This window comes from Balaenoptera musculus, chromosome 10, assembly GCF_009873245.2.
Source record: "Balaenoptera musculus isolate JJ_BM4_2016_0621 chromosome 10, mBalMus1.pri.v3, whole genome shotgun sequence".
NCBI lineage: Eukaryota > Metazoa > Chordata > Mammalia > Artiodactyla > Balaenopteridae > Balaenoptera > Balaenoptera musculus.
The window spans coordinates 12,224,328-12,240,489 of NC_045794.1; the positions used below are offsets into that span (position 1 = coordinate 12,224,328).

Genomic DNA, 16,162 nt, shown 5'->3' on the forward strand with positions numbered 1-16,162 from the left:
TAGATACCGGGGTAATGAAGGCGTGGCTGATGGGAGCACACCAGACAGAGAGAAGAGCACGTACAAGGGCCCAAGGCAGGAGAGAAGCTGGCAACGACAAGGAATTGAACAAAGCAATTAACCAGTGTAGGGGGGGCAGTGGGAACACAGTGCAAGACCAGACAGAAACAGAAAATGTCAGACACTTTGTGTCTCATAGGCCACGCCAAGAGTTAGACCTTTATTTATCCATTCTAAGAGAATGGAGGAGAAAGTCAAGGTATACAAGTTTAGTCTCAAGAAAACAGCTGGTGGCTGAGGGTGGGTTTGTACATGAATGTGTCCTGGGTTCTTCTTCCCACTCAGATTATCCTGTGTCCTGAGAGCCAGGGAAGAGAGGCCGTAACCAAAGACCATGTTGCTGAAATCTGGGTGAAGAAATTAAGAGGACAGGGAAGCACGAGGATATTCAAACCCTTGGGCGCTGCAGCTTCAGTAGTTCAGAAGGAGAGCTCCAGACACCCCCAAAGTAAGCAGCACCAGCAACATCTGCATCTTTGGGAGCTGACATTGCCCCCAAAGAACCCATCCCCCCCAAGAGGGAGGAAAGGAAAATGGTACAAAAACTGTGATGGTCAGTTTTAGGTACTAACTTGGCAAGGCTACAGTGTTGAGTTATTCAGTCAAACACTAGGTATGGCTGTGAAAGTATTTTGTAGGTGTGATTAACATCTACAATCAGCCGACTTAAATAAAAGAGATCATCCTTGCTAATTTAGGTGGGCCTGACCTAATCAGTTGCAACACTTTCAGAGTAGTAGTGAAGTTTCCCTGGAGAAGAAACCTGGTTGTGGACCTGCTTTAGAGTTTCTAGCCTGCCCTAAAGATTTCAGTCTTGCTAGTCAACTCCCACAATCATGTACATTAATTTCTGCCATAAAACTATTTATTTATTTATTTATTTATTTGAAATACAGTTGATTTACAATGTTGTGTTAGTTCCACATGTACAGTGAAGTGATTCATATATATATATATAACATATATATATATATACACATATAATATATATATAATATATATATATTCTTTTTTAGATTCTTTTCCTTTATAGGTTATTACAAAATATTGAGTAGAGTTCCCTGGGTTTTACAGTAGGTCCTTGTTGGTTATCTATTTTATATTTAGTAGTGTGTGTATGTTAAACCCAAACTCCTAATTTATCCCTCTGTGTTTATATCCTAGTCGTTCTGTTTCTGCGGCAGAACATTGGCTGATACAGAAATGAAGGTGTAACAGGTTTGGCTGATAAAGCACCTGCCAGGAATCTCAGAAATAGCTGGAAGGCATAGGGGAATGAGTAGCAGACTGCATTTCCTGCTGTGATAGTGGAGGTCCAAAGCAGAGAATTTGGTTTTGTGATCGTTATTTAGAGCATGTTTACACTCAGGCTGTTAGGACTTGGGACAATGCAATTCACATGCCGTTGGAGAGGTTTGGTAAATGGTTGAAGGTTGGGGGAGGTAAGCCTGGTCTCTGGGTGTGGTTGATGGCCATACTGAACTTTTCCTCAAAAGATTTCTCTTGGTTCTTTACGCTGTGTACTTTCTACCAGCAAGTCTAAGACAATTATAAAGCAAAATAAGGGCAGATTCTTTATAGAACTGGACTTATACTGCCATCTTGTGGATGTTTAGATTTGCAATCTAGTGCTGACGAAAACAAATATGTAGACAAATAAATATGCACATACCTTCTTAAGATATGTGAAAACTGGAAGAGACTTTAGATTATTCACTGATGCCCTCATTTTACAGAAGAAAAAGCTTGAGGTCCAGAGGGTGAAATGACTAGTCACTCATGATATTGAGTTACATGAAACATTTAAATAGCAACGTATTATAGTTTTTGTTTGTTTGTTCGTTTGTTTTTTGGCGACTTGCAGGATCTTAGTTCCCTGACCAGGGATCAAACCCCTGCCCCCTGCAGTGGAAATGTGGAGTCCTAACCACTGAACCACCAGGGAATTCCCTTAATACATTATTTTACTACAAAATTAGTGTTATAAAACCAGTGTAAAAATGCGTTTCATAAAACTAAAGAGCTTATTCCAAACAACAAAGTACCCATTATACTCTTTCTGTTCTCCACTTCCTAGAGTTGACTCTTTAACTGCTTCTATTTTTCATCTTCTTGTAGTTACCACAACTTTAAGTAATAGATTTATACCTTTATTTAATTAAACAACATTTAGAGACTCCTTGCTATAAAAGATGAGATATTAACTTATAACACTGGCGACTTTCCCCATCCATTCTTGTTCCCTAAATTCAATCCTTATTATTTTTAGGTCTCATTGATTATCACTATAATTTTGAAAATATAGTTCAAGTGGTATTTCTTCTTCCATCAGCTTCAGTCATTGTCTTGAATCTTTGCTTATTTAGGACGAGACTGTTAGTGTCTTTATGCCTCCCTCTGACTTTCCTTCCTCTTTTCCCCATTCCGTCGCCACAACTTTTCTTTTACATTCTCACGGTTTTTAGCATTAGTTTTCTGTTCACTAGCCCTACATGAACCTTATATATTTTTTCCTATAAATTGATTCTAAAAGCAGAACTAATCAACAGCAGTTCCATTATTAGGACCATATAATTTTATTTGTTTCAAAGCAAGGCCAAGTAGCATGCTTTAGAAAACATTCCCTCCTCCATCCATTCAATGTCTACATTTCCAGGCTGCTCAGGGGAACATCTTCCAGGACTAAGGTCAAAAGGACTCTCTTTCCTTACATGTCATCAATTACTTAAAGTCCTGTAAAGTTTTTTGTTTTGATTACTTGTTTATTTCTCATGTTTTTCTAATTTTTTTTTTTGGCAAAAGAATGATATGCCTTTGTCATACCCTCAAGTTTATCTGGCTTCATGATTATTTTGTTTATTGCACCAAGTCTTCTGACTGTTTTGGGGAAGTCACCCCTACCGGAGCCTCTGTCCTACTGGACCACTCTGGACTCATTGTTTTCCAACTTTGTTGCATTGCTATGTCATCCCAAACACACTCTTATTTTAGATCACACTTGTGTTTTCCTTTCTGGAAATGTTTACAATTATCTTTTATCATTGGTGCTCTAAAATTTACAAAGATTTTTCACAGATCCCACTCAGCTATCCGGGAACCCTTCTAGGTTGAAAAGTTCTGTCTTTCTAAGTTTGGGAATCTTTTTTTTTTTTTTTTTAAACTGTTTCTTTGATAATATCCTCTCCACCATTTTCTCTGTTCTCTTTTCTCTGGGATTCTCAGTCAAAAGATGGGTTCTCTATTTCTCTTATATTTTTTCTCATATTATATTTCTCTTTATCATTTTGCTTGCATTTTTGGATGATTCTCTCTTTTATTTTTCTACTATTTTATTGATTTTTATTTTTTGCAATCCTGTTTTTAACCTCTTTAGTTTTCTCTGCTTGCTTCTTTTTCTTCACATCCTATTCATAGATGTAAAATCTTTTTGAATACGCAAATTCTCTTTTTTTTCCCCCGTTGGTTATGTTTTTCTTTTTGTTTATCTTCTTTTTTTTCTTTGTAACGCTGGTTGTTCTCTCATGTCTGGTTATCTTTGGTTTGTCTCTTCATATTTAAGAATGAAGGATGAGATCCGGTATAGGCATCTCCTCTGCTATACTGGTTTCCAATGGCTTTGCAGATAGGCTGCTCCATGGAGTGGAAATTCTGAGACAGAGTTCTGTTTACACAGGCAGGAGCTTGTGGAATGGCAAGCTCAGCTTTAACATGAGACGACGTGGAGATGGCTCTCAGGTGGGGTTCCTTTAAAAGTCAGAGTGAGAAAACTTTACTGTGGGTGCCCACATCCCACTAGAAGCCCCAGCTCCCCAGATGGCTTGCAAATGTCAGCAGGGAGGGAGGTGGAGAGAGGAGAATTGAACCGGCATACCTCTTCTCTGTTTATAGTTTCAATACTCCATCTGTTTCTAGGCCCCAGACCAGTCCCTCCCCCTGAGTCCAGAGTGTCTCTGAGATTGTAGTTGGCAGATCCTGGCACCCCCATTCCCCTCTCAGCCCCTTCATGGAAATTTCCAGGCTATGACTTCCTTCGCTGTGGTCCATCCATATACTCCCACCTGTTTTCTGTCTTCCAACCGCTCATCTCTCGGTTACTATTGTCCCTTATCCCTGCTATTTTCTTGAGAGTGTGTGTGTGGTGTGTGTGTTTCTGAACTATGTCAGTGTGTTCTGGGAGATACAGCATATAAATGCGTGTACCTAGTCCAGCATCTTGAATGGTTGAATGGTTGCTAGATTCCCTTTCATGTTAAATTGTTCGACTTTATTAGCACTAGTGTGGTTTTCTGATTCTCAGTAAAATATTCGTCTTCTCATTTGCTTTTTAGGATGTTGGATTCATGATACGGAAGTTATTTCACATCTACTTTTTAGAGTAGGGATTCACAAAGGAACTTGGAGATAGTTTCTGTTTCTTCCAATTAACAAATCAAGGACTGGCTGAGGACCTTCATGTGCTCTGGAACAGGATGTGCACTTTGGTTCATAGAAAATATAGCATATTGTTATCGCCTTCTGGGAGTTTGAATGACAGCAGGGACAAAATTATTCAAGAAAACCAGAAATTAATAAAAGAGATTATGTAATTAAATCCTAAATTGTATGAAGTAGGCTGATTGTCCTTTGAGCTCTTTTAGCAGAGTGAGAACCATGAGGCCTGGAGATTGCATGGACAGCTCCTTAGGGGAGCTAGAACCTGAGCCGGCAGGATGAGGGACCGTAGTCAGAGAGAAGGTGGACAGGTGTGAATGATCAGGGCACATTCAGAGGCCCATGAGGCCCATGAGGACCCAGTGGAGGCCAACCTATTATTGTCTGATGAATGAGACAAAACCCAATCAAATCTGTGGAACCACTTTTTCAGTCAATGAACATTAATTGAGCATCTACTATGTGTAAAGTACTGTGTCAGGCACTGGATAATTTAAGCTGAAAAAAGAATGTGAGAAAGCAATCTCTGTCCCTTATTAGTTTATGTAAATAAACACAGATGTTGGAAACATGAAAACATACACAAAGATGGCTCTCATTTTAGGTCTCTTGGTTTCCTCATTTGCAAAATAAGATTGTATCAGGTGATAGAATCTCTAAGCCTCCTTTTAATGATTATTCAATAAGTTGTTGTCCTATTTTATTTTGGATCCAGAAGTTTTCAACCTGCTAGAAATGAACGGCAAGGACTTGCAGGGTTGAATTAATCAATATTCATTAGTTTTTCAATGATAAATACTAATGGATAGCAATATGATTAATCTTTTAGCTACTGTAATTGCTTTTATAACATTGTAGCAGGGCAGTAAAGCACATCTTACTAAGATAGCTTTATTGTGAAAATACAGAAGGACTATAGTTTTGGATGGGGCTAAACTTATTATTCTTAGTCAATTAAACAGATGCAAAGGCCTCTGAGGACATGGGAAAGGGAGGGAAATTGTACCCAGAAGTTTAGCAACCTTCTCTACAGTGAAAAGGAACTTAATTAGAGGCTTCCATCTCAGAGAAATGGAAAAGTAAAGTTCTACCTTTTCATTTTCCAGAAGGGTAGGTTAATTCTTAGTGTATGTCTAGGAAGGAAATCATCTAAAGATGGTAGAGAAAATTCAGAAAACGTACCTTGGTTTCTAACACCCCAGTCTTTCAGGTCCTTGGATTTAAATACATTTATATTCCCTATTCCTACAATGTGCTTATCAGAGAGACTATATTCCAGAGTTGTATAACTTTAACATTTGTTATTTATTGATTAGTAATGTGTTCAGCTGCAAGTCACAGCACGTTTGTCTGTTAGTTTAAACCTTTTTTTTTTTGAACTTCACATTTTTTTTCATCATAAAAAGGAGAGTGAAAGTATGTCGATTCTAGTGACAGTTCAATTGCTTAAAGATGTCAGGGCTGCTCAAAGATGTCCTGGCCTGGATTTTCAGGTCCTTTCTTTCATGACTTCAAGATGGCTGCTTCAGCACCAGCCATCACATCCATGTTTAAGATAGGATGAGGAAAATAGAGGAAAGTTCCAAATAGCCAGAGAATAATACACTTACGCCTATCCTCATTCCAGTAGACTTCTGCTTATGGATCAGAACTGTATTACATGGTTACCTCTAAGCAAAGGGGGCCATAAAGATTTCCAGCTGCTATACAAGGAGACCACTAGGATGAAGGGGCTGGGAATGACTTTTGGGTCCAGTCACTAGGGTCTGCCTCATTTTCCCATAAATTAGCAACATAATTTAAACAAATAAATGCCTAAGCTTACAGATTTTCCCCACAAGTATTTGCCAAGATAGTTTATGGATTGATATTCATCCCCTAATTTATTCAACGAATATTTTAAGCCTTACTCTGAGCCAAGTGCTATCACAATGATAAGTAAATAAGACATAGTCTTTTCCCTCAGGGACCTTCCAGTTGAGATAGATAAACTGGAACAAAGGGAGAACACCTAAATCAGGTTGAAGCTGGAAGGGCATGGGAGGAAACACACCATGTGCCAGGCAGTGTTTGAAGTACAGGAAATACAAAGACAAGAGAGACTCTTAATCCAGTGGAAGGAGAAAGATAAGTGGGATAAGAGATCTAATTGAGATCTTGTTGCCTGAGTTTTTTCCATTATAAGGCCTGCAGGCCCAGGGAATCATTGCTTTTCTTATCCATTTTAAGACAGGAGTCTCTTAGATGTTTTGTAGGTCAAGCATCTTATGTAGTTCAAAGCTCAGAGCCTCAGAAATAGTATTCTTTCTAATCTGTACAGATTTCCTTAGTTAGGTTTTCTGGTAGAAACACACACACACACACACACACACACACACACTTCCTTTATCCTCTAGTTTTATGTCTTCTTTCTTCATTCTACCTTTTCTTTCTCTTCTACATCTTCCCTTCCCTCAATAGTTACCTTGAACTCATGGAGTTTCACTACTCCTTCAACCTAAAGTGTTCAGCTAGGTCTGATATTTAATTGATATGGCCATATGGATTGTTCAGATATTGATATTTCCACAACATAGGCAAGTAACGACCTCCTGAGCCCCCTAAGTGTTCCCTGCACCCCGCCACCCTAGCCTCTTCTCCACACAATCATAAACCAAGGGGTGAATGCCTAACATTGCCTGAGACCTTTAGGAACTCACTCTATTGTCCGTGCCTTACTGGGTATTAAATATTTTTAATACTTCTTCTAAGCTCTTCAGTAGAATGCAGAGTCTGCAAAGCTCAAATGCCTCCAGGGGCCAGTATGTACAGAAACTGGGTGAAGCTGCCTGAGCAGAACCAGAGACTGTGCTACATTTTACATGACATCAACAAAGCAGTGGCCACTGGGAATTCGGGCCCAGTATTCCTAGATTCTCAGAAGAGGAGTCAGAATATGAGTTTTAGTGTTAGGTATGAGAAGGAAAATGGTGAGAAGAGTTTTTTTTTTTTTTTTAATTTATTTAATTGATTTACAGTGTTGTGTTAATTTCTACTGTACAGCAAAGTGATTAGTCACATATATAGATATTCTTTTTTATATTCTTTTTCATCATGGTGTATCACAGGATATTGATATAGTTTGTGTGCTATACAGTAGGACCTTGTTTTTTTTAATCTATTCTATACATAATATTTTGCACCTGCTAATCCCAAACTCCCAATCCATCCCTCCTCCAACCCTCCTCCCCCTTGGCAACCAGAAATCTGTTCTCTACGTCTGCGAGTCTGTTTCTGTTCTGTAGATAAGTTCATCTGTGTTGTATTTTAGATTCCACATATAAGTGATACCATATGGTATTTGTCTTTCTCTTTCTGACTTATTTCACTTAGGATGATAGTCTAGGTCCATCCATGTTGCTACAAATGGCATTATTTCATTCTTTATTATGGCTGAGTAGTATTCTATTTTATATATATACCACATCTTCTTTATCCATTCATCTATCGATAGACATTTAGGTTGTTTCCATGTCTTGCCTATTGTAAATAGTGCTGCTATGAACATAGTGGTGCATGTATCTTTTCGAATTTGAGTTTTTTTCAGATATATGCCCAGGAGTAGGATTGCTGGATCACATGGCAGAGAAGAGTTTTTTTTAAGTGCTCTAAAAATAATTAAGATTTATATCCATGGCATTTAAAAAAGTTAGTATACATAATCTGTGGATATTGCATAGAGTTTAAATTAGTTAAGGATTAGTAAATGTACGTTATAACCTCAGTTATTTTTTCTAACAGAGGTTACCACAACACACATACACACACACACACACACATTTATTAATTTTCTCCATATTTTAATAGTCATGGTGCCTAGAAGAAGCAAAACAAGTTGGAGTGAAGGCATCTGTAATATATCTTTTTCCCACGGTAAAAATAAAGTTAAAAGAATCATCTTATGATATTATTTTATCTAGGCAACTAACTGTACGCTAAGCTACAAATAGGTGATTTGCCACTGAAGCTTTAAAAGAAGGATCAGTCCCTGAAACATCTCCTCTAGGTTCTAATTTCTCCTACAAAATCTGTGCCTGCAGCTCATCGCTAAATCTCTTTGAGAGGGATCATTTCAGACACACACAAGATATGTCTGGGACACCAGAACATCTTCAAAGAGAGTTTCCTGCAGCCCACCCACCTCAACGAGCTGCATTTGAGCTGATGTGTCAGTATTTTGGCTCTTCCCAGAAAGCAATAAATCTTAGATGTTGTTTTATCAGGTACACGATGTCAGTCAGGCTGCTTAATATGAGCCACTTGACAGTTGAAATGATGGCTTATGACAGAGAGAATGTTAATGTAAAATGTCAATCCAGGTAAAATGGAGCAATTATTTATTTTTATAAAATCTTCTGTGTGTTCATCACATTAGGAAAAGAAAGTGGATTGAATACCCTCTTTTCCCCATGGACCTAGCACCACTGGCCATTGGTTATGTATTTGTTTGTGGTCCATCTACCCCACTGGAATGTTAGCTCCATGAGGACAAGGAATTTATCTGTCTTATTCACTGTTATAACCATCTCAGCACCTTGAAAAATGCCTGGAAAGAGAAGGACGTCAATAAATACTTCTTGGGTGAATAAATACAAGAATAAATGAATGAGATGATTTTGTGCATGTGAAACCATGCACCTCAGATTGGGACTTGAACCCATGCAGCCAGGACTCGAATCCGGCCAAAACCCAGCTTGGTACTTGAACCCATATGGCTGGGACTCAAACCCGGCCAAAATTCACAGTCTTCCAACTGAGATCACACACCTGGTTTCAGGACTTAATGAAGCTCAGGTTCTTGATGTCTCATTGCAGAAAGAATTCAGTGAGAGACAAAGTGATAGGTAAGAAGTGGATTTATTTAGAGAGAAACACACTCCACAGACAGAGTGTGGGCCACCTCAGAAGGTGAGAGCGGCGCCAGGGTATGGGGTTGTCGGTTTTTATAGGAGTGGGTAATTTCATAGGCTAATGAGTGGGAGGAGTATTCCAGCTATTTTAGGAAGGGGTGGGGATTTCCAGGAACTGGACCACCACCCACATTTTGATCCTTATGATCGATCTTGGAACTGTCATGGTGCCTGTGGGTGTGTCATTTAGCTTGCTGATATGACCGTATACTGAGGCTCAAGGTCTAGTGGAAGGTGACTTGTTCGCCATCTTGGACCCATTTGGTTCTAATCAGTTTAAGTCATGTCCTCGGGCTATGTCATTGTTTCAAAGGTTGTGCCCTGACTCCTTCCCTCCTGTTTTCACATGGATGGTTGTGAAGCCGAATCTGGCCTCTGTACCCCAACACCAAATTAAATCTCAGAGACAGTTTTGGGTGAAGTAGAAAAGAATAGTTTTATTGCTTTGTCAAGCAAAGGGGGTCACAGTAGGCTAATGCCCTCAAAACTGTGTGTCCTGACCTAGAGGGGATAGTGAGGAGTTTTATAGTAATGGTTCAAAGAGGGTGTGATCAGCTCTTGGACATTCTTCTGATTGGTTGGTTGTGAGGTAAGTGGGAGTCAGCCTCATCAACCTTCTGGTTCCACCTGGTCTGGGGTTTAGGGGTCTACATGCTTGTGGGCAACATACAGTTAATTTCTTCCACCGGGTGGGGTTTTCAGTAACTGCAAAACAGCTCAAAGATATTGTTATGTATATCCCTTGATGGGGAACCAGGACCCTGCCCCAAGGCTGCACTATTGTTTCTCTTGACTGTTTGTTTCTCCCTTGTCTCTGCATCCTCTCCCTTCCCTAATTAATGGAACTCAGGGAAGGTCATGGAGGCCGAATGAAGCCTATTTCCTGTCGTCAAGAAATGGGGGACACAGAAAGGCTTTTGTGCCCAGGAGCCCCACAGGGTCCTGCTCGGTTTCAGTTGCAAAGATCAATATGGCATAAACAGTGGCATTCCTTCTCTGGATACAGCAATGCAAACTGCAGATGCCGGTTGAATTTTAACACATTTCAGTGGGATCAATGTTCTCTTACTTTTACTCCTGCTGTGATTTGTGATTCTGCCTGAGTTTACTTGAAGGGGTTGCTAAGAAGATACTGTGCTGATTTATGAAGTTACTGTCTCTCTACTCTAAACCCACCATTCTGTCCTCAGCTTTGAGTGATGCAGTGGGAAAGTTCAAGCCATCAGAATGGAGTGCTGCTTGCCCAGTGGAGCAGGAATCAATTCACTTCTCTCCGTCGCACCAGTTATTGTAGCTCCCATCCTTCAAGTGCCTCTTAGGTGCAAAGCACTATCCTAGGCGCTTCAGACTCCTGTCTCTGTTGATTCTCCACAAACCTGTCTTGCAGGTGTTATGATGACATCATTTATCATGAGACTTGAACCCAGAATTTAATGCCCCACAACTAGAAAGTGGTGGATCTAGTTCTTGGTGAAATCTAAGTCTAAAGCCTGATGGTTTGCCTTTTTTCCTTCTTCTACTATGTGCACAAGAATAATCTTGCAGTGGCAATTTTCCTGTTTTCCATTAATGAGGGCTGCAGAGCACTTATGTCTTCACTGCTTCTAATCTGCATGTCTCTCACGGCTTCTTTTTTATTTGCATCATCTTTCCATTTTCAAAAACAGCTATCATGCCATTTCTTATATTTTCCAAAAAATTTTATAGCCTCAGTCTTGATTCTTAAAGATGTTCCTTAGAGTTTCAGGTCTGAAGCTATTGATCACTCAAAATTCCTCCTCTATTTAATTTTAGTGCCACATTGGTCTTTGGAATTTCAGGTTTCATGTTTCCTCTATAAGTAGATTTCCAGTGGAAGACGGGGGCTTCCTTTACTGTTTTTCTAAAATTATGTAATTTGGGGGTATTTTGCTTTGCAAACATTGATAGAACATTTATTGTATGTTTGATACTGGTGTGCAGTTCTTACGGCAATATTAACCTAAAATAGGTAAAAACAGCTGTTTATAAATAAGAGAAACTGAGGCTTTCGAGGTAATTAATCAATGTAACTAACTAGATGAGAAGACAGTGGAGTCATGCCTCCAATCCAAGTCTATTCGAAGCCAGAAGCCTGTCCATCAAAACATTAAAATCCACTGTGTTCTCACCATCACCCAAAACTTGTCTCAGAGCCATAGTTTACAGAGCACATTGCTGGTTCTCTGGTGCCTCTGTTCACTCCAGAGCCAATGGTACCATGTTGATGCCTGCAGAGCACTGATCTGACTCTACTGTAAATGACTGTTTACTTCTGTCACCCCAACTTGACAGGAAGGGTCTTTTTCACTGTTTCCTTCCAGCACTTGGCATAGTGAGGGGCACGTAGCTGGGGTTTAACAAATATTTATTGAATCAATGGATGAATGATTCTGGGCTCACCAAACATATGCTCAACTTTGCCTTCTGTGCCTGCATCTACCTTGGGGAATTTCCATCTGCTTCAACCCCGTCAGATCTCCATCATTAAACATGTGGTGGTTGTCACGTCGTTAACAGATATTTGTTGTTGACGAAGCTGATAAACTGATGTGGAGAAATAACTTCTCTGATTACCTACAGGAGCAGTGAGAAATGCCCTCGAGTGGACATTGTTATAACTGTACATTTTACTGAGATTATACTGGCTGTGTCGTCTCTTGTTGCAAGTGGCATCAACCCAATTCACACTAGCTTAGCCAAAAGTATATTTATAACTTTTAATATATAACTGGAAAATGGAGTGTTGAAGCTGGCTTCAGACCCTGATGGGTCCCAGAGCTGAACAATCTTGTTTCTGTTTCTGTTGGTGTGGCCAGTCCTTTCTCTTGATTTTGTGTGTCTCACTCTGGTTTCATTCTGCAGAAAGGCTCTCCCCGTTTGAGCAAAAAGGAGGGAGCGGGGTAGGAAGACCATAAATCAGTGGTTCTCAAAGTGCTCCCAGCACAATCTGCATCACCTGGATTCTGGTTGGAAATGCAAATTCTCAGGCTCTAACCCAGACCTATTGGGTAAGAAACTCTGATAGTGGGAACTAGTAATCAGTGCCTTTTCAAGCTCTCCAGGTAATTGTGATACACACTAAAATTTGAGAAGCACTGGTTTAAGAGTGGGAACTGGGTCCTGAAATAAAAGGACTTCACCCAGTGAGCTTTAATGTACAGAAATGGAGGAACACAGAGGTGGCCCCAAATGAGAGCTGTACATCTGGAATTCATCTGAGGTACACGGCACGCATTTGCGAAGAGCCTAATTCATTCACCCTAATTATGTCCTTATCCCTATTTTGAAGAGTCTTTAAAAAGAAAAGGATTTGGAGAAGATTTAGTGATGGATGCTATTTTGGTAGGTTCCACCTTTAAGATGGACAGAAGAACTGGAGGACAGAGGGGTCTGTATTCCATGCAAGAAAGGCATTCAGGGTCAAAACCCCAGCATTTCATAAGAACTTTGAGAGCACTGCAGCTTCCCAATTTTACTTTTTGTTTGAGAAATGTTTTTTAAATGTTTTAAAAATTTAAGCACCATTTTTTTTTTTTACTCTATAGTAATAGTAATCAAATTCTTGGATGAAAAAGTGTTGTTTGTTAATTTGGGGAGATAGCACAAAAAGGGAAAGTTCGGGGAGAATTGTGATCCACCCTGGAACCAGTCTTGAGGAAACAGAAATCCCAGTAGATGAAAACAGAAGCCACAGATCAGAGGAGGAGAAAACTGCCTAAATTCCTTGTATTTCCAGAAATAGAGCCTCCCTCTCCCCAACCCTGCAGACGCCAAAGGCTCCCTGGGGACCTCAGTTTCCTTAGCACTAGTAACAAGTCACTTTGGAAGGCTGTGTTCTGAATCATCTTTCTTTTCAGATTTAACTGTTTTTATTCTTGTTTGGTCTTTTAATGAAAAAAAAAAGAGATTTTCAGGACAGTAAAGATGATGGCAGCAGCTTGGCAGTAGCTGAGCTGAAATAAAGGTTGCAAGAGCTAAGAGAGAGCTAAATAATAATTCTAAATAATAGAACAATTCAGAATGAAATAACTCTAATAATTATTCTGAAGAAAAATAACTCAATAATAATAATAATAGTAACATAATAATTGCAAACACTCATTGATCTCTTATGATGTGCTAGGTCCTTCTGTTGTATTAACTCATTTAGTCTTCGCAACTACTGCCTGTTTTGCAAATGGAAAAGACTGACACAGCTTGTCCAACTCAAAGAGTATTTGAATATAAACCTGTGAAGTTCTGTCCTCAGAGCTTATGCAGTTTATCATTCCATAACGTTATCTCTTGAGAGAAAGTGAATCTCCTCATAGTATACAGAAGTTTCCCAACATTTCACGCTCTTTAGTGTTGGGAAGGCCACTGCACACAGTTTACCTTAGGAGTTCCTCCAGATGAGGACGGGATCCAACAACTGTCCTATCCTCATCCTGACCCTGTCATTACAGCTAAGACATCAGAGTGGAAATTAACTTCTTACTGAGAAGCATTTCCATCTGCTGACCTTCTACAGGGGTCAGTAGAGCTACCTGTGATTTATATTCTTTTTACAGTTCCTTGAACTCTTCGCTGTGAGGATTAAAGGCTCTTTCTATTGAAATGATTTTTTTTTTTTTTTATGGGAAAAGCTAACTTGAGCCTAATTTGGGGAAAAAAAACACGTGAACCTTTGGAGGCGGGATAACCTGCAACCTGACTGCTTCACAAAACAATTGACATTCACATGTTGAGTTTCACTGTTAATCTATCCTGATTCTCCAAGACTGCTCAGAATGTTCATTGTATTTTTGATTTCACTGCTGGCTTAGCTGAAGAGCTTGATTGTTCTTATCTGAGCGGCATTAGAGTCTAGCAAGATCTTACATCATTCTACAGGAATCAATTTATAAGCTTTGTTTACGTCGAGATTCTAGTTGACACATAACTTTAGCAGCTACAGAATTACAGATAGCGTTACCAAAAAGCTATTAGCTATTCTCTTAGAGATAATATTTATAAATGAAATATAATTACTGCCTAAAAGCACGCTGTTTCCAGAGCTAAAAGCAATAAAGCTAAAGTAATAAAGAGTTTACAGTTAGTTCTCCTGGGAGAAGGAGGCCTCCAGCAGAATGGGAAAGAGGCTGGGGTGAGGCCTGGGGCCAGGAAGGGGAAAGTAGAAAGAAGAGAAGGGGATCACGAGAGGAGCTAGGCTTTTCCAGACAGTGGGTATATTTCAGGCTGCGCTAAGAGAGCAGACACTGGCGCCCAGAGAGACTGAAAGTTTTCTGCCCTCACTGGGGGGAAGATTTTTTAAAGTACTTTTCCAACCTGATAGAAACTTTCTCGTGGGAATGCTTTCTTCACAGATGTTTTCCCCAATGATTTCTCTTATTTTTCCCGGACAACAGGATTTTAGAAACATTTAAATGAATGCAACTCCAGCAACCTGTAGAGTATATAGCCGTTGTCCTTGATGTTTACGTTCAGGTCAGTAAATAATTATTGAGCAACTACTATATGCAAGATCCTTTTCTAGGTATTTTGAGAGATACCAAGATGAGCAAGATATGATCCTTGTCAAGAAGCTTAAAATTTCAAAGGGGAGAGAAGACATGTAATACCGCAATCACTGATATTAGTTACTCTGTGCCAGGTATTGTTCTCAATGCTTTAGATATGTTAACTCATTTAATCCTCATAGCAGCCCTACAAGAAGATGGCGTTATTTAATTTAATTGCTGAGGAAACTGAGGTAGAACGTTATTATATAACTGGTCGAATGTTACACAGCAGAAAGTAAGTTGAAAGGTGAGACAGCGGGAGATGAAATATTTGCCTTAAAGTCATACAGTAAATCACTGTCAGATCCTGGGCTATAATTCAGTTGGAGTCTTCTGATTCTCTGCACAAGGCTCCTTTTATTAAACTATGAAGTCCTTTTGTTTTTTCCTTAATAATGAATGGGACTAGAAAGGATTTCCATACTCCATCCAAGACTCCTGCTTGCTTATTCTGAGAAAGCAATTAACTTTAACTCAAACTTTGTTTTTCTGAAGAGCCCCGAAAAGTATCCACTAAGGGTTTTATGAAACCTTAAGCAAAGAACTGTGTGTACTAATACCATTTTGAAAGTGTTTTCTGGCTAAAACTAATATAAACGTACATTTACTGTTGACTTTAGGAAGGTCTTCATATGAATATCGGTTTTTGAAGTTTATTTATTTAAAAAAATATCACTCATTTATCTAAAAATGTATGTTTTGGTTTAGCATATTGGAATCAAAGTTTGTTAGATAATGTTTTTATTGGGAAAACTGGTTTTATTTACATAAAATATCTAAAGCATAACTTAAAAGAAATACACTAATTTTAAAAACATCCTCGGGGGCTTCCCTGGTGGCGCAGTGGTTGAGAGTCTGCCTGCCTAATGCAGGGGACACGGGTTCGAGCCCTGGTCTTGGAGGATCCCACATGCCGCGGAGCGGCTGGGCCCGTGAGCCACAGCTACTGAGCCTGTGCTCCGCAGCGGGAGGGGCCGCGATGGCGAGGGGCCCGCGCACCGCGATGAGGAGTGGCCCCCACTTGCCGCAACTGGAGAAAGCCCTCGCACAGAAACGAAGACCCAACACAGCCAAAAATAAATATAAAAATATATATATATAAAAGTCCTTTAAAAGAAAAAAACGAAAAAAAAAATCCTCTAAGCGGTTATTATATTTAGT

The 16,162-nt window shown here is 39.5% G+C and overlaps 1 protein-coding gene across 1 annotated transcript in view; it reads left to right on the forward strand.

The window, feature by feature from the left end:
* PDE6H (phosphodiesterase 6H) overlaps window positions 1-16,162 on the forward strand; it is an 86,647-nt gene that overhangs the window by 12,701 nt on the left and 57,784 nt on the right. Inside the window, exon 5 of the mRNA XM_036866545.1 lies at window positions 346-508. The gene's annotated coding sequence lies outside the window, so the exon portion shown is untranslated. The remainder of the gene's footprint in view (window positions 1-345; window positions 509-16,162) is intronic.